Here is a 20,963-nt window from a genome sequence, read left to right as displayed (position 1 = left end):
GAAAAACGACGAACTTTTCAGAGAATTAACTGAACAATTATTTTATACATTAGACCAATCAACAATCCATTAGCTAAAAATAGGTTAACACTCAAATGGTGAAAATCCTTATCCAATGCCAAGATATCAAACTGCAATGAGAATAAGACTTCTGGTAGTAAACATCCATTTCACTTGTTGGTGAAAGAAAACAAAACACTTGTTTTATTATGTTGCTACACATATATAAATGGAAGTATGAGTGCTATATATTCGTGATCTGTCAAATCATTCCTAGAGTCAGTTTAGATATTAGGTGGCAGTTCCTCAGGATACAGTGTGCGGTCTGTGAATAGCTGACAAAGCTCTTCAGAGTCCAAGTAAAGGGTTCAAAGTCTTTTGGGCTTCGTTACAGTGTCATGATTATGGATACGTACTGGCAACATATCCCACATGAAACAATGCCGTACCGTGAATGCTCACAACGCATTGCTTTTGATGTTTTAGTCAGTAGTATGTTAGCAATGCTTTTGGGATTGAATGTAGATTCACCAACCGAAATTAGGCGAGGGGTTTGACATGCCAGCTGGAATACCATGTGATCCGTCAGTGTAGTAATGTTTCAGTGTCACAAGCGCCTTAGAAATATTCTCCACGTTTCAGTCTATATTTACATGAGTTGAGGAGCTATTGTAGCCTACGAGATCGTGAATCGGGCATAAAGTGAGAGATTTGATGTTCTTCAGTAGCTCATTTGATTGATAATCTTAGTTGGTGAGGTTTCTTGTGAGGGTTGTTAGCTGGAAGTGACGATTAGGAGTGTTGTCGGACTTAGGTTGTACGACGGAAGCCAGATAATATTTAGTTTGTGATCTCAAACAACGTGAGCTCAATGTAATAAATACCTACTTGATAAATCGCTCATATTCTGCTTGTGTTAGTTGGCATAAGTAATAGGTAATTCTTGAATAGCACTGCTACACAAGGCACGCTATTTGTATGAATTAGATCTGACATTGGTTGACATCAGTGGTGTAGCCTGGAGTGATTCATTAGAATTTGGAAGCGCCAGTTAACATATGTCTATGACAACTTCCTTAATTGACACGTGATGAAGTTCATACTTCAGAATTCTATACTGTACTAAGCACTTACTGTTGCTTGTTTTTATACTTATTACTTGAGGGGTTCGCTTGACAGGGTTAAATATCCTCACTTAACCTAGACTGAAGGCCATCCACAGATTCATTCCTCTGGGTGTTTCAAGCGATTTTGCAGCTTTCAATGAACACACGATATGACTCCCCATAACAATTTACTTGCACTTGATACAGCATACTACTTATTCACGGCAATGATTCCGAGTATCGAGACTCTTAATTGCGATAGACTAGAAACTCCATCAGTAGGCTATACGAAAATAATTTTTCAAAACTTATGAAGCTACTTTGACGAGAGAACTGGTTTATTCAGCTGCTGTCCAATCATCCCTCCCTCAGCTAGTACGTTGGTTGATCAGAAGTTTCCATTTAGAAGTTAGTGTGATTTCACGGTTAGCAGATTAAATGTTTCTACATGACTTGACATTTTAGGCCGACACATGTTTTCTAATACCTTCATTACTATCCCAGCTAAACCGGCAGGTTACAATTAACTCAGTGGTTACTTTCCATTTTCTCCAAATTTCATGAGAGTTGAGTTCAGTAGCATTCAAAACAACACCACGAGTGGTTCCACAAATTATTCACTGAGAGGTAACAGTAACTGCGGATATACTCGTTATGGCTTGACGACTTCCATTGGTTTAGACTACGATGGAAGAGAAAGATATCTCCTTAATTCGGAACTCATAAATTCAAAAGACTGGAAATTTTGGAGTATTTGGGACACACTCATAATCAGAGTAACGAATTGTGAGTCGAACCTCCCAATAATATACCAGATATTAAAAAAAGATTATTGAAACTCATCTTTCGATACAGTAGAGAGACATGAGACTGTAATGTAACGTCTAACATCATGTAAAGCCTTGACAATTCATCTCCATTTGTGTATATTTATATTATTTTGTGCGTGAGTAAGTATATCGAGTGCACATGATTAACAATTTCTTGGCTATTCAACATGTCTTTGAACCTAAATAAATGACACAATGACGTCATTTCCCTATGGTTCCAAACTGTCTGTTACACGAAAACACTTTTTCACTGCATTTCATACATTTATTGGGATTCTGCTTATTCATTTTGCAAATCAAACACTTGCTCAAGCAATCAAGAAAATCCTAGATCCCGACAATATCTCTTCGTCTGACACTTTTTGACTTATTCCTGTGAACGTTTTAACAAGTTTCGTAACGACAAATTGACAGAATGTTTAGCCAATTTTGTGTACGACATATCATCCAGTTAGTTTTCCGACTGAATGAGAAAGCATTTTCGATAGAAGTTATGTGAAACCAAGTAACAATAAATACACATGGGACCTTAATTTTACATTCACTTGAATATATCAAACTTAAGGAAGTTGTGTGACTGAAAGAAACTGTTGAAAGGAATATATATATATATGTTTGCTTATTCAGAGAGTTGATTGACGTTTTGTAAGTCTATGTTTGTAGCTCATGGAAGTGATTGTCATCTTGATCTTATTTATCATAAGTGTTGATGAAGTATCTAAGCAATGTGGAAGAGTGATATCATATTAAAGGTAGACCGAGGTTTAATCGGAACAGCCATCGAACAAGCCTGTTGTTTGTTTGTCATTGTAATTGCAAAGATGTAAATTTGGTTAAATTGATCAGCACAAATGTGTTCTTCATACGTTTGAAACATCGTGTTGCTGATTGTCACCATGTGACGAGTCACGATTCACAATGATATGTCTTTCATGTAGGTTCTTATAGATTAGGTAGCCACACCATGACAAATCTACAACATTAGAAGTAGATCTATTATTATGCTAGTACTAATACTGAACTGTACTATCACTCTACCAGTTCACAATTTTTAGCTCTTGACCTCTGTATAATTGTGATAAAAAGTTGATCTATATATCTGATTGTGTTATTCAGTTACTGTGTTCGACATCAGTAGACTACATGTTACAATCTAGTTGTTAAACATTTTATTCCTTCGTAAATGTTTATTGTTACTTGAGGAATGATAGTAGCAAATGCATGTGTTTACTCACTATGACAAGATCAGTGTATTTACTTTTATTAAAACTTCATAATGACAACGCAAATGTTCTTTACAATTTAGAAAACGAATTAGTGAATCAGTTGGAAAGAGTATCATTCAGGGACTGCTACTTTTAATTGTACTGACATCCTTTCATAATGCAATTTTCACTGGAGTCTTTTACATTATTTGAACGTTATTTACGTTACTTTTAAGATATTATTAATTCTATTAGTTTTCAATTATAGAACTCGATAGAGCGTCACTGAAACTTCAATTGGCTTAGACATGCTGAAGCAGTCTCATTACTGAATGAAGCAGTACTTTCTACTATGTTAAAATTGTTTTGTTGTTGAACGACGGCATTTTCTACCGAATTTCAATGGTGACCAATTCTCTCGGACTGTGTTCTACTGAATTATTTTGTTTCTATCAAGGAAGATGCAATTACTAAACGATTCCTTCAGTATTGAATTGGTAATTGGGACTCTGTGGATAACTATTTGACTAACACCGAGATGCCTTCATCAAGAAAAAAGGAATCTATTCGAGTCAAATTAATGGACAATAGTGATGACGAGTAGCCACTACCTGTTATATGCAAGTTCCTTATGGTACATTCCTGTCATGGCTTTATTTGAAAATACTCATCGATATATTCAATCAGTTAGTTTCAGTGCATGTGGTTTGAATTCATTCGCGTACCGATTTGTGTACTTTGCATTCTTATCAATCAAGGAGAATGAAAATAATAGTGGCAAAGGTATACAGACAGAATGTGCAGGTGAATTAACAAGAGTATACGAGTTACGTAGCGGAGTACTGAAAAACGTAATGAGTCAACGAAATGAACAGTGTATAATACACGCTTAAAAAGATTGTGTAGCGCGGTGCTCGAAAATCGTCAAATCTGACTACCTCTGCCATGTAAAATGATCAACTAATAGCGGCTTTGAAATTAGAGAGTTATGATCAATGGAAGAATGAACCTACAGACAATGAGCATCAAGTGTGAGATGACACCTTCACAGAATCAGCTCTTATTGGAACACTTGTCCCGTCAATCGTATTCAAAGAATAAAATTGGAACAAGATAACCTATCAATGGATAATCAACATTCCTCTGTGAAATAGATTCCAGGATTTTCTGTTATTCGATCGACGACGAAAGTCATTACGTAAGATAGGGAGAGGTAAACTGACAGTTACCCATAGAAATATAGAAGTTCAAAAGTATACTTTACGGCAAAGTGAGAATGTGGATTGACTGACAGTAAAGACAATATTGCTTGGAAAGTTACATCCTACTCGCAGTCAAGCCGAGATTGCAATTCGCAGTAATTGAGTAAAATTGCGTATGCTCACATGGTTACCGTTAAATTTAGTGTAGTGGTTACAAAGTCATCTAATTTTACAAATATGCACATGATAAAAGAGCTTGCGCTTGCTTCGTGTGCGAGTTTATGTGGTATTAACCGAATGCAACTTTTAATTTGCTTACTACGCTATCTTACATTTTGTGCATTTTTTCATCATCATGCATTCGAATTATGCTAAGGTAATAAGACAAAGTATGAAACTATTTGACTTACGTACTCGCCATAAACTCAAGGGCGGTCACCATATTATCTATGCATCAATGTCATTGACTGTTAAAACACAGAAATCATACGTAGGATGTAAAATTATATTGAGTTTTTACGTTTAATAATTAGTGCAAATACCAAACCGAATAAGATAACAGGAAAGCATTCACATCTATTTGTAGATGACTCCACAAAGAGCCTATATAGGTCACTTTGTTCCCAGTCCATTCACTTCCCTTGTTCATGATATTACGTTTTCTCATGACTGTATGCTGTACGGCTCATCGCTCTTCATAGCAAACTTCAGTACACATTTTGTTCTTCTTAAATGAGGACGCATCATAGGTTTGTGTATCGTCTCTACGAAATTAGTATTTTTATGTTCAAGAACATGAGCACTTCGTTGGAAAGTGCTTGACCGTTTCGCTTGTGCAGTAATTACTGATCATTAATGTATAGATGGAAGGTGGCATCTATCTGATTCTTCGGTCATTGACATATGAGTTTGTCGATAAGAAGTGACATTTGTAAGGTACAAAACTTTAAATGTCCACGTTTTGATTTTACTTCTTACAGAATCACAGCGAATCATTTCTTCACACTGTGGTCTTCTTAATTTTTGTTACAGTTAACTGTGCAATGAACGATGTCATACACTCTTTGTAAATTTTCCATAAGGATACATACAAAGCAAAAGATAATATTACTGGAGATGTATTTTCGTAATTTCAGCAGCTATCATCAGTGCGAAAGTTTGACAATTTCAACCAGACAACTTTGATTGGTTAGACGTTTCAAGCATTACATAGTCTGAGAAATCAGTACTGAATCTGCATGGAAAATGATGGTGTAGAGATTGGTCAAAATTTAAAGATTAAATACATGTCCTTGGTTGGTTTTTGATGTATTATTTAAACGGAATTCATTCATGAGAGCATTAGTTGAATTCATTTCATCCATAGTATCAGGGAAAGGTCACTATAGATCGATATATACATGCATATGATACTTTCGATATTCAACATGGGATGTTATATGACCGATCCACTTACAATTATCCCCTAAATCTCATTAACATACGTATATATACTAGCGTTATTTGACATTGGACTGTGAGCACAGCTTGTGTTTTGTATTGAACACATCCTGCGAACTTAGCCGCGTCAGTAAACGCTTTTGGAATCCACATTACAAAATTGATCGACTTACATCCATCACTTATTAATGTCAGACTATCTTGCTTGTGTTGGGTGAATTATTAACGTTCAGAGTCTCGAGAATAGATGAATAGCGAAAAAATCATTTCATGCGACATTACTTTGCAAAATATAATGACTTTTTTTTACAAAAAGTCACTTTATTAGACGAAACTGGAGGAAAACAGTTTTCAGGTGAGTGGAAAACTTTTCAATATTCAAAGTTGACGACAATCACCATGTCATAAATGCGATTCTCTTCGTTGTTTATAATAGTAAAGCTTGATAAAGATCTTATTATAAACAATATTATTCGCATAATTATGTTCCAACTACTTTCTTATTTGTTAAATTGAACAAACTAATCAAGTTCTAAACTGCCCACTACATAGCAGGTTTGTTGATGTTATTTAATTATATAGCTAGCACCGAGAACTAAATAAAATAGCTAGTGAAAATCGAAAACATCTTCATAATGATATGGAAAGGTTCATGAATGTTCCTCAACGTTACTACCAGGAACCAACCCTAGAAACTTCAAGTCTCGTGTCGGACGATTAACATTTAGATCACTAAGCTGAAAATCAAAGATACTAGTCACCAATTCTAATCAATGAGCGCAAAAATTCTGTTAATCTGAAATGTCGTTTGCAGAAAGCAGTCAAGTATTCAATATTCTAACTGCCTCAAGACAACTTTTTCGCAACAGAACTCTGGCAATCAATTGATGACAAAAATAATTGGTGAAAGACAATTCGTCATCACAATATTGACGGTTTGTGGTACATGCGTAAAATCTGGAAACGAATAAAATTACGCATGATAATCAGTGAGTGTTAACTCAAGGTCAAGTTACGTGGCGCTTGAGGTGAAACCTGAAAGTTCTAGGCTGATTCAGTTGATTCACAATCACGCGCCACTGATATGTCATTCAGCTATACGGAATAACTTGTGAATGTTTACTGGTTTTCAAGTGGTTGAATAACCCAATACAATGATAGATATTATTCGTTATGGCAGGAAATCTTTGTTGGAAGATGAGCTGGGTAGAAGTCATAAAAAATCTGAATATTGAATAAAAGTCAACCCATCTAAAGAGATCACCATATTTGGTGAATAAAAGACGACACTCAATAAAATTTCTATACACACTTCAGAAATCATACTTTCAGTATTTTCTATGATCATCGGATTTGGAAAGATAAGAAATTTGCACATTATCAAGACAAAGAATTATTTATTCAGACATCTGCTAGCAGACGTATCATAATGAGATAGGTGTATTGAATAAACCTTTATCTAATGTGCTGTCTACAATGGTCGGTGTCCTTTGATGATGGCATTTAGTGAAGAATATCTTGCTAAATTATTATCAAACGACCTGTTGATAGAAAAAAATGTTTACAATTACAGTCTAGTTTTCTTCGTGATGGTCAACAACAACAAATATTATGTCTCAGAAGAGTAGCATATTGTGTTAGCCAAATAAGATAATATCGTATAAAAGAGCTTTTTCATTCTAGTAGGTGGTGCTTCACTAGAATACGTCTGTGACTCCGAAGAGGGTCGATTATTCACAAAATATTCAATCGAACAATGATAGGTTGGTTGTAGAAAAAAGTTCGTCATTCATGGTGTCTATATTCGATGCAATATTAGCCGATCCACTGTATAAGCTAAATCACTTTGAGTTTCCCACAAACGACTTATGTGATAATAGATTCTTGGTCGAGAATATGATTTGTATTCATCCATCTTACTGTTCCGTGAATTTTAAACACTGTAATTGGTATTCTGAATAAATACAAGATTCAATGTACATGATTTATGAGGTTCGAAATTCAACAATAATCAAATGGACTTCTACATTTCAGAATGTCTATTTCTAGTAGTTTACTGACATGTTCAACAATTAACTGGGTGAGTGCATGGAGGAAGACGTTTCTAGTGACGGAGGTGTTTTTATCAGGTAGATAAAATAGATTACACTATATCGGTAAGTGACATAATAAGTAAGACACAATTATCTGTGACGTAGGTAAGTCTTTCGTAATCCACAAAATGAGTTGTGCATAATCACATTCAATAGATCATATAATGCACATATACACATATTCATGTTTCCATCCAACACATTTTTTGATTCCTGGAGATTGTACAATCGAAACCATCTTCAGCAAGATGAAAAATTATTATGTATTAAGTAATTTCACTATGAATGAGGATTGACAATTATTTCGTCATTAAACAAACATACTACTCTTTATGAATCATAGTAGTAGTTTTCAATTTGTAAAATGTATCCATTGATTATGAACAATATTATTACAATGATTGACGACAAATGGAATCGATTCTTTTCCATTCAAAGAAGTAAAAGGAAAGTACTGGATAAACAAGGTTTATTTGAAATATAATTTCATACTTATCCAAATCAAGTTCCCATTTTGATCACTAGTCGAATAGATTAAATTAACCGAAGAATACTAGTCAGCAAGTGTATTTGGGTCGGATATGGAAAGACTTAACTATATCACGGATACTTGTATCTTACTTATTATGTCACTTACTGATAGAATGTAATCTATCAATTCTACTTCACAAAATCATATCCATCACTAGAGACGTCTTCCTCTATGCACTCAGCCAATTAATTGTTGAACATGTCAGTAAACTACTAGTAATAACCATTCTGAAATGTAGAAGTCCATTTGATTGTTGTTGAATTTTGAACCTCATAAATCATGTATATTGATCGTGTATTTACTCAGAATAACAATTATAGTGTTTAAACTTCCCTGAATAGTGAGATAGATGAATAAACGCTGGAGGTACAATATCTCATTAGAGTACATTTCATATTCTCAATCAAGAATCTGCTTTGATATAAGTCTTTTGTGGAAAAATCAAAGTTATTTAGCTTATACAATAGATCGGCTAATATTGCATCAAATATACATATCACAAATGATTAACCTTTTTCTGCAACCAACCAATCGTTCTTCGATTGGAGGTGTTATGACCATTGAATATCATCTGAATAATCGAATTATTAGTCGGTTGAGTTGAGACGTGTAGGTTCTGTGTTCGACCCTCTTTGACGTCACAAATGTGTTTTACTGACGAAACACATACTAGAACGAAATAGCTCCGTTGAACGACATCAGCTCATTTGGATTATACAATACATCATTCATATATGATCAACCTCGCATGTCAGAATACACTAACTTTGATGCACAATATTGATTTTAATAAAGTATGAGTTAAGATTATGTTATGCAGAACATGCTTCTGTTTCAAGTGTCTTTGGATCAATAAAACGACACTTTATGATAGAAAACCATTTGTTTCACTTACCCAACAGTTGATTCGCCAAAAAGTGATTTATCCGTTCTACATGTTTACTGATTAAACGGTTCTTTATTTGGTTTGACCGACGAAGATTGGTTCACAAAATCTTGATAAGCTTGTCATTTTAAGAGAATCCGATACTGATAATCTACTCATGGTGTGAGAGTAGAACATTAAAATTAAGTGATGAACTAACAAAACGATAATTTTTTTCCGAGAATAAGTATTTACAAGGTTCATAGTAAACGTCATTTCGAATTGATACGAATAAATTTCAATATAACTCCTCCTGAATCTCTTCTGGAGTTACTGCTGGTCCCAAGCTTTGCTTGGGCATAGGGTTAGCGAATATATCCCGCAGCATACTCACACGCTAAAAAACCGCTAACCAGAAAAAATAATTCAAACCATTAAAACTGCCCTGGGAGTTGAAGGAACAATTATGACGCTTCATAATGAAAGCTGGGAGCCTTTGAATATCACGAAGTCGATGCTCCCTCTAGCAACCTGAGCTATAATCAATATACGAACATGGAACGTCCGGAAAATGTAAGAAACCGGGAAGACCAGTCAAATAGCAATGGAAATGAGGAAATACAAAGTGTCAGTACTCGGAATAAGCGAAACTCATTGGACTCAAGCTGGAAAGCAAAGGCTAGATACGGGAGAGATGCAGTTGTACTCTGATCACGAGGAGGAAAATGGACCACACACTCAGGGAGTTGCATTGATGCTATCCTGAGAAGCACGAAATGAACTTGTAGGATGAGAGTCTCATGGATCCAGAATTATCAAAGCATCATTTAAAAAAAGAATGAGTGTTCACAATGAATGTTATCCAATGTTGTGCACCCACCAATGATAACAAAGACGAGGATAAAGATCAGTTCTATGAAAGGCTGCAATCCATCATAGCTAAGTGTCCAAGAAAGGACCTCAACATTCTGATGGTAGATCTAAGTGCGAAAGTCGGGGTCGATAACATAGGATATGAAGATATAATTGGACGACATAGACTAGGAGAGAGAAATGAAAATGGGGAAAAATGTGCAAATCTATGTGCATTCAACAAATTGGTTATAGGCGGCAAAATATTTCCACACAAACTTATACGCAAAGGTACATGGATCTCGTCGAACCACACCACAGAGAGCCAGATAGATCTTATTTGTATCAACATAAAATTCAGAAGGACAATAGAAGTTGTGAGAACAAGGAGAAGAGCTGACATGGCTTCAGATAACCACCTGATTGTGGCCAAGAAAAAACTAAATCTGAAAAACGCTAGACAACTGGAGGAACAGCATTCCAATACTGTCTTTCTTCAAGATACTAATAAACCAAACGAATTCAAGACAACTCTCAACAACAGGTTCCAGGCTCTACAGGATCTACAGAAAGATCGAGAAACTACGATGAAGGACAACTGAGGAGAGATCAAAGAAGCACTAACTTTAACGTGTCTCAAGGTTTTGAGTCGCAAGAAGCATCATCATAAGGAATGGATCTTCATGGAAACCCTGGACAAGATCGGAGAAAGGAAGGACAAAAAATAAACAAACAGCAGCAGTCGAGCACGAGCTGAGAAATTCAAGGCGCAGAAGCGAACAGGCAAGTGAAGAACAGCCTTATAGCCGACAAGCAGAAATACATGGGAGAATTAGCAACGACGGTGGAAAACGCTGCAAGAGAAAGGAATATGAAATAACTTTATGATACAACGAAGAAACTAGCGGAGAGATATAGTAAACTGGGAGATCAGTCATGTGAAAAGAAGCAAAGACAATCACAGTGATTCAGTAACAGGAGAACAGGTAGGCAGAATATACCGAGGAACTGTTGAGTAGACCAGCTCCATTGAGTCCACCGAAGATTGAAGCAGCACACACATACCTTCCTAAACATGTCACTCCACCAACGATAGAAGAAGTCAAGATGGCCATCAGACAAATCAACAGCTGGAAATCGGCAGGACCTGACAAATACTAGTTCAAGCACTGAAGTCAGACATTTAAGTAACAGCAAACATGCTTCACTTTCTATTCAAGACGATTTGGGAGGAAGAAGAAGTGTCAATGGACTAGAAAGAAGTATACTTCATCAAGATATTAAAGAAAAGAGGTCTGAGCGAATGGGAGAATTACAGAGGCATCATTTTGTTGTCAGTACTGGGAAAAGTTTTCGACAGAGTGTTACTCAACTGGATAAAAGACCCAGTAGACGCTCTACTTCAAGATCAACAGGCTGTGTGTGGGCTATGCTCCCTCAATAACCAGACTCATTCCTAGTTATGTTCCACATAAAGGTTGAACCGAAATTTCACAAAAAGTTAGTAACTCATTTGTTTCATAAACGATTTGGTCATAATATGTTTGTTTAGGTCTTCTATAACTTGATCTATTGAATAATGTGTGTATTCTCATTCTAGTTATAATTCCACAGTATCGATCAAGCCACCTACATTATTTCAATACCATTTATTTTCTGTTAGTTATTACCTTGCAAGTATACGTCAATAAATTTAAGCGATCAAATATAAGGTTCACATGTTAAGTGATGGCCTTAGAATATGAGTTTTATGAGATGATTACTTTGTTCAATCTCTTGAACACAAGTGAGTCGGAGTTTGAACCTCCTGTCAACTTTGCTCGAAGTTTGCATTTAAAACACTAAGCAAAAGAAAAATACCTAGCAGCCGTAAATAGTTATGCGAGGCAATTGTTCCTCTCTCTCTCCCTTGTGGATTATCCACACGTGCCATGAGGTTTCAAACATGATACAATGTGTTTCAATAAACCAAGCTAAAAAGAAGCAAATAATCATTTTGAATTCACCAGCCTAATTCAAATAAAGTACAATATCAACAACATTTTATGATGAGGACCACACAATGAAATAATACTCAAATGGCGTTAAAGTTCTTTGGTAGTCACTATTCTCTTCTGATAAGATCACAATATCGTTAGATATTTCGGTAAATTTGGCAGGATAACTGTGTTCCGTTTACATTTCACATGTTTTACAAATGATTTATCTTAGAACTTGGATCTATGTCTTATCAATACTCCAGCCTCATTTAATTACATTTCACATCTGGTAATGTTAATGAAGTGTTGATCCAAACAGTGATACACAAGATATATTCACACTTACTGTACAATAGTCCTGTTGCCATAGAACCTCACTGAGATAGTTTTCATCCTCAGAGAGTTTATTACTATATGCCACTACATTAATAATGCTTTGAGAATATTCTTACTTGAGTCGTGTATAACTGTTTTTTTTTAACTTATTGTTAGGAAACGCCCTAAACAGTATGGTCCATCACTAAAATCATTTCTACTAATTAGTCCGCAAATTAGAGTTATACGTCTTTTTGCTTATGTGACATTCGATCATAAATCCTCAAATTTCATTTCAACACTTCGTTCATGTATAACTGATGTTAAGACTAAAGGTTTTAATAATCCATAGAAACCATTACAGTCTAGCTAGATTATCAATCGCTGTTATCCCTTATGGGTCTTTAATATCTTCATTAGTTAAAGTTACTGCTATGGAGGTACCAATGCAGAACTTAATAATATTTTTCTACTGCTCGGCTTTGAGCGCAAACAAAGTTGACTTTTATCACCAACATTGATCTTTTCATTAGTGTCTGGAAATAAGAGAGTAAAGTGCAAAGCTAAAAGGTCACAACAATCATATTTAATTCCTAAGTGTGTATAATATTTTGTGAATTCGATACTAACAGATGAGTGGTTATTCATTCTACGCGCTGCTCTAGCTCCTAGTGTATACGCACGAATACTGATACTCTTCTTATTGAAGTCGCTAATGTCTGGAGTCTACAACACACCCAATTTAAACACTCTCGACTTGATAAATTCACTTGAACATCATAGGTTGACGATCCAACAGATCCACTCCCATTTATTGATGTCATTGTTACGCCAAGACGATGATGAGGTATAGATTCTGGATACAAAGAGCGTTCCTGACATGAAACAAATGCATGTGGCGTTTTTCTTTCCGATAGAACTGCTACAACCACGAGGTTTTATACTATAGTGTGATGTACGTAAATAGCTGATTGTTCAGTCTGTCCTAATACATAATGAGCTGATAACAACACCTGGAAAACCCAAAAGTTGACATAACCAGTATCGCCATTTGTTTAGTAACGAACTTTTCATAGTATTGTAGTGACCAACGTTTGTGAAGCAAAAGGCGATTGGTTTGGTGGAAATAATCATTATTATAACCAAATGTACCGGTGATTGTTTCACTGTACTTGTTTGTTTAAGTGTACCGAAAACGCAGTCTTCCTATCATTGTCCTTTTTGCTTGCATGAACGCACTAACGCTCGGCCGTTCCGCCTGTAAACTTTGGCACGCCTCGATATTCTTTCGATACCACGAGATCGCTAACAAATATACCTTGTTGCAACATTTTGGCCTACTGAAGATCCACGTCGATACCTGACACGTAATTTTCCTTTAGTGGTGATCATAGTCAATCGCGACTCCAAGCTATCTACAGTTTATTCTCACTTTTATGCCTCTGTAGCAGAAATATATGGCTAAAATCAATAGCTCTGTAAGTGTTTGACATTGGATGCTGGACACATTTGTTTTAATGAACTTACCCAGGTGTAGACGCTTGGTTATGCATCCACACCAGGTAACGAGTCGGAACGCGCTGCTCAACTTCTCCTGCGATCACTTGCCAGTTTAGATCAGTCACTAGTCAATATATTGATAATCTATCAAATATATCTTCCAACCTCTTCGCTTCCGACTTTTAATTTCACTGAGTAGGCGCGATTCAGTTATGGAAAGTGTTACTGGTTAAAGTACCTTCACCATCTACGATACAAAATCTTCGAAAACTCGTCAAAGCAGTCCATAAGCCAGGAACTTAGTTTTATTTAACTTTCGACGAAATTGAGATCAAAATCCCTAACGAGTAGCTCGTTTGCTTCACTGAATGTCCACGAATTCTTTGGTTACATTAGTATAAAACAAATTGGATAAGCTGACAAGATTTGAGCTTCGAATCAGAATAAATTATCTTGGCCTTCTTTCTTTACAAACAAATCATAAGAGTGACTAAAAAGCTAGAAATCATACTAATAAGAAGTAAAGTACATAAATAACGGGAAAAATCACGATATTATTTGGAGGACAATATGATGCAGAGAATTATTGATAAAATAACTCTTCAATTTTCGCATTTATTCATCGTCTCTCGTGGGACAGATCATTTTGTCATATCGTGACCTTTTTAACTCGCCAACGTTTAAATTAGTTACTGAAGGATGTGTTATTCGAAATCATTTGTTATAAAACTCTAAATAAACTCGCGTTTCTCAGCATGATGAAATTTTTCGGACGACACGAATCTGTCTGATTGTGTTTTGAGTGGACATGAAGCGTTTTTTCAAAAATCATTAAAATCGGACCCTTAACTTTAGCTTTCTACAGGCAGGTGACTTAGCAGTCTCTCTCCAATCTCCGAATTTCGTAGAAAATTCGGTCTTTCAGAGATATTTATAACCATCAATCAGAACGAAGGAATGATGAAGTTAAGCACAATATTCTGACTATCTTGAGTACTCTAGTTTGTGTACATAAACGAACGTACTCGAGTATAATGTAGTATGCGTTCGTCAACATTAGAGGCAATTAACTCCTAGGGTCTGTCGTAGCTTAAAAGACGACAAATAGGGAAATGAAAAACAACACAGTGTCTAGGGAGATTTCTTGTTTACCTTTAATTTTCTCAATTGCAGCTTTGTTGTCAAAATAATTCATAGTGTGTCCGACCAATTAGCAACGTCAAATTAACAATAACTCTAGACATCAGTAGTAAGTACAGGAATACAATTGAGGCATATTAATCCTCACGATTTATAATGCTGTGAAGGTTCAACATCATTTTGAATACTTAGATCCAGAGTGCTGATAAAACAAGTTCTGGTACAGAACACCAGTAATTTCTACCTTTCGTGAGAAATAATAAACGTATGTGAATGATTTGCCCTCAAAATTTTATCTTTCTTGGAAAATAACCACGAACGATCGGCGCAAGACGGAAGTAAAGTATAAGACAAGTGGCTATCAAGATCGTTGTTCAGTATATCATTAGCTGATAATGGGAGTGGGTTTGAGTGTCTCATTTTGTTTGGATAAGATATGTCAGCACGAAATTTTACTATTTTAATCCCTCGTCTTCAACCTTGTTCTAGCGTACCGGCTAACTAAATGAAGCAAGGAGGCGATGCTTGAGTCCCTTTTTCCGAATTCTACCTCACGTTTCCTTCCTCAAAGTGATGAAAGTTCATTTGAATAAACAATAAGACGCCGAAGTCTCGAGTAGCGATAGCCATGCCGTTATTCGTTGTTTTAGAGTCGTAGTTTATAATGACTCTTAAATCTTCATTGTTCATCATCTAAGGCATCACAAATTTCGCTCATTGTGTAATGATATAAATGGTGGCATTTACGTGACTGCATCTCTACACTCTTGTCAGAGCTAACTTTTAATATCAGCCTACACATCCGTTCAACCTGTGAATGCGAGTCATCCTGTAATATTATTATTCCATCTGTGTATATGTCACGAATATTGTTATATGCAATGAGATTAGCAGACTACTTTGCTACAATTTTAAAAACATGGACAAATATTTTACTTTTGAGAACTCTACATTTTCAGCTTTTCATATGGATAGGGCCCAAATCACCCATACTCACAGTCTCCAAATATTGAGAAAGTAACTTGTTCAGTTCATCATTTTCCAACAACTCTCAAAGCTTCCCAGTTTTATTCATAGATCTGTATAACAAACATTGTCGAGGCTTCGCTAAGATCCATTAAAGTTATTTCTCACAGTGTTATCTGGCAATTTATTATTATTAATTAATGGCTTTATTCAATATTATAATCTGGTACAATATAGAATTCTCAGCACGAGTTATTTCAACAAGTTTTTTTTCACCAAAACAAAGAAAACGAAAAAAATGGAAAAGTAATTGAGAAAAAGGTTTAAAAATATCTGAGTCTGTACAAATTATCAAATTTGAAACATGCTTAAGAATACAGGTTATTTACTAGATCAACTCTAACAACCTGTTCGTCACAAAGTAAATTTGCTAGGTAAGGTATTACAGAACTTTTATAGACTTGCTTGCGTGTATGGATTTTAATGTATTTACGTCTCGTTCTACCAGAAGATATACAAGGAGAAAGATATGAATGAAGCTGATGGTTAGTATCTGATAAGATAACACCTGCCAAGAGTTTGCAAAACTTAAGATGTCTATCCACAAGCATATTAATAATGACTTGGAAAGATTTACCACATACCTTGCAAACCACCTTCAGCAAAACAGCAAAGTCTTTTCTTAAAAGCCCGGGAAAGAATAATGGAGAACAATATAGAACAATAGGTCATATGCAGGAATTTACAAATTGTAAGAGTAAATGGCGAGTAATCCCAAAAGCATGCAGCCTCTTTATGTAGTATGTCAAACGGTAAACTTTTTTCGATAAGAGTAAAACATGAGAAGACCAAGAAAGATCAGAGGAAAAAGTACCACCAAGATATTTGACCTTCGACACTGTGTTTATTAAGGAGTCTCCAATGGCACAAGCATTATGGGATCCCAAAATACAGTATAGGTTCTGTCCATGTCTCAAGCTAAAGTTAACAGCTTGACATTTAAATGGATTGAGTAAGAGACCATTACCAACAGACCACGATTCAATACGAGACAAAAACTCATTCATTTCTTTAGTATGTAAGGAGCTAGAAATTGGCATACATACAATGAGTTCGTCCGCATATTTTACAAAAGTGTTTTCTGTGGAAGATGGCAGATCATGAAGAAAAAAAGAGAAAAGTAGAGGTGGAAGAACAGCTCCTTGTGGCACACCTACAGTAGGCAGTAGAGATGTTGAACACTTTCCTTCAAATACAGTGTACTGTTCTCTTCCAGAAAGGTAGAAACATAGCCAACTGGTTATCCAGCTGTCAGTGTTGACGCTGATCAGCTTGTCAAGTAAGAGGTGTCGTGGAATAGAATCAAAAGCAGAAGTAAAGTCAAGGAAAGCGCATTGAAGGCAGCAAACCAAGCAAGCCACTCTGAACTTAGTGTAAAAACAGAGCAAAGGCTAACAACTATGTCTGCACACCATGCTTGATAAAATGGACTGATATTAGGATTATTCAAGTCCCTAAGTAGTTAAGACTGCATCAAAGACATTTAAGACAGAATTGACAAGGATTCAACAATGATATCAGTTAAGAATTTCACAAAATTTGGATGAATATCGTCAGAACCAATACGCTTATATGGATTCAGATTATAAGGAGGTCGTCAGAAGATGGGCAAGGGGTATTCTTAGTCAACAAATACATAGCAACAATGTTCATTGAACAAAAGCCAAAGTATATAAAGTGTGATGAATTTGAGCATTAGCAAATTCTTCAAACAGAATTACAGAAACGATTTATTACGTTCAGTAAAACTAAATCGTATTTCATTCTTTCATGGATTAGAGGAAATTGACAGGCAAAGTCATTGCTGAAGCGTACAAACGATATCATATCCTTCATACGCTAAATGATCAAACCAAGTTACAGAGAATACTCATTCTCAAACTTGAATTAGCATTGATGAGAACAATGTTTGCAGTCAGAATGAAAATCACACCATTTTAATAGAAACACAACACTTTCTTAAGCACAACAAAAAGCATCTAATGAGGTCAACAGAATACAAAAACACAAGAATTTACATAATAAGCAAATATCTGAACATAAAATAGTGATAAACAATCCATTAACCTCCTCCAGGTTATTAAAAACAACAACAACAAAGTGATACTTTTTTTAAACATCAAGTCTCATTATTGTAAGCTAAATCTGATCTAGTAGTACACGTTGGCAAAATGAAGTGAAAAGATTTTTTGAATTGACAGAATACGTATTTTGTAGAACTCATAATGTACAGTCAAACATCATATGACTGAATATGTAACAAGAAAGACAATGGAAATGACGTCCTCCTGTTGTTTTATTCGCTTCATAATCTTATCTAGTAAACAACATGTATAACTGCCTCACTAGGAGAAGGAAATATTCCATAGACGAAATTCATCTTCATAACCCTCTGATTATTTCATCTTTGTAAATATAATCGATATTGTGACTGTGTTTGTAATATCACTGGTATTTTTTCTAGTCGTAGTAGTGATGTAAACGATACTCACACACACATATAGGGATTAATGTTTCGTGTGAAACTGAATGCAGATTCCGGAATGAAATTCGACAAATATCGTTGTCAGTAAAGTAGTATACAGAGTCCTACAGAATTGAAAATGTAAATCTTTCCTTATTTGTCATTCTACATCACATGTTTGGACCCATCCATGTTGAGAAAATGTCGTTTTCTTAAACTCATTCATTGGTCAAATGTTTATGTATTCTAGTTGTCAAAAGGTGAAGCACTGAACGTAAGAGTTAATAAAAAGACAGAAAAAGTGAAGATTCATCACTTTGTAGTGAAAAATCTATGATCGATCTGGTAATTCATGGTATGATCCGGGGAGACCTATTAAGCTTTGTGTATGAATAAGTGGGTAAATATTTACCCATATCATGAATGAATATCGTCAACATTACTGTTCCGACTAGAAAAAATACCAGTGATATTACAAACACAGTCACAATATCGATTATATTTACAAAGATGAAATAATCAGAGGGTTATGAAGATGAATTTCGTCTATGGAATATTTCCTTCTCCTAGTGAGGCAGTTATACATGTTGTTTACTAGATAAGATTATGAAGCGAATAAAACAACAGGAGGACGTCATTTCCATTGTCTTTATTGTCACATATTCAACTATCTAGAAGTTCCTCATTGAGTTTGGCTGTACATTATGAGTTCTACAAAATACGTATTCTGTCAATTTAAAAAATCTTTTCACTTCATTTTGCCAACGTGTACTACTAGATCAGATTTAGCTTACAATAATGAGACTTGATGTTTAAAAAAAGTATCACTTTGTTGTTGTTGTTTTTAATAACCTGGAGGAGGTTAATGGATTGTTTATCACTATTTTATGTTCAGATATTTGCTTATTATGTAAATTCTTGTGTTTTTGTATTCTGTTGACCTCATTAGATGCTTTTTGTTGTGCTTAAGAAAGTGTTGTGTTTCTATTAAAATGGTGTGATTTTCATTCTGACTGCAAACATTGTTCTCATCAATGCTAATTCAAGTTTGAGAATGAGTATTCTCTGTAACTTGGTTTGATCATTTAGCGTATGAAGGATATGATATCGTTTGTACGCTTCAGCAATGACTTTGCCTGTCAATTTCCTCTAATCCATGAAAGAATGAAACACGATGTAATTTTACTGAACGTAATATATCGTTTCTGTAATTCTGTTTGAAGAATTTGCTAATGCTCAAATTCATCACACTTTATATACTTTTGTCTTTTGTTCACTGAGCAATTCGCTTTAAATTTCTGTCGTCTACTTTCACGTATTCAAAAATGTTTTTGTGAAACACTGTTATGTTTAGGTTTATATTATTTTTTATGATTTAAACTGCTGAACTCTGATAACTCTACATAGGATTTAATATTCGTAGACCCATTGCAATTCACCCTGATAACAGCTGATGAACGTGGGAACTCAGAGCGAATGTCAAAAAATATTTAAGTCAGCATCAACTTCACAAACTTCAAGGCGGTCGAAATGTTTGTATTTCAAACTTGTAGATCTACCAGTACAATATTTTAAAATGAACACAATTGATGGTTGTTGAACAATCAGTTTAATCGAACGCGATACAATACATCAACTTGTTTGTTCATGAAAAAAACATTTTACATTGTTTATGGGAGGACTTTATAGAAACTTCTCCGACACTATGGAGCACCTGAGAAAGTTGTCGATATCATCCGAAATTCGTTTGACGGACTACAGTGCCAATTTGGGCATGGTGGACAGCTGGCAGACACATTCCATGTGAGAACCTGAATCAGACAACGCCACTGCTCTCAACGTTACTCTTCTCGGGCTTGACCGTACTATGAAGACTTCAACATCTGACGGGAAAAATGGAATACAATAGACATGTTGGATTAAATTAAACGGTTTTTACTTCTCGGATTACCTGATCCTTTTATCCCATACATAAGGATAATAGCAGGTCAAGACAATCAGCGTAGCAGAAGCGTCTACTGGAGCGGGCCTCAATATACACTAGACAAAAATCAAGACCTTCGAATTCAGCACAGAGAACACCAGCGCAATCACCCTTGATGGAAAAACTCTGGAAGATGTATAATCATTCACATATCTAGGTAGCGTTGTCAATAAACATGTATGATTTGATGTAGACGCAAAGTCGGGTATTCACAAAGGAAGGAATGTATTTCAACAGTTGAAAATGTTAAGGAACTCAAAGCAAATATCAGCCAATATCTATGTCACAATTTTCAATATGAACTTCATACCAGTTCTTTTGTTCGGTTATCAAACTTGTAGAACTACCACCACGATCCTCAAAAGCGTATGAGTAGTCTAAAACAATTGTCTGCGTAAGATAATGATTCTGTCCCACAAGAGGCTGTGTG

This window comes from Schistosoma mansoni, chromosome 2 (assembly GCF_000237925.1).
Source record: "Schistosoma mansoni strain Puerto Rico chromosome 2, complete genome".
NCBI lineage: Eukaryota > Metazoa > Platyhelminthes > Trematoda > Strigeidida > Schistosomatidae > Schistosoma > Schistosoma mansoni.
Note: the sequence above shows the minus strand (reverse complement) of the source record.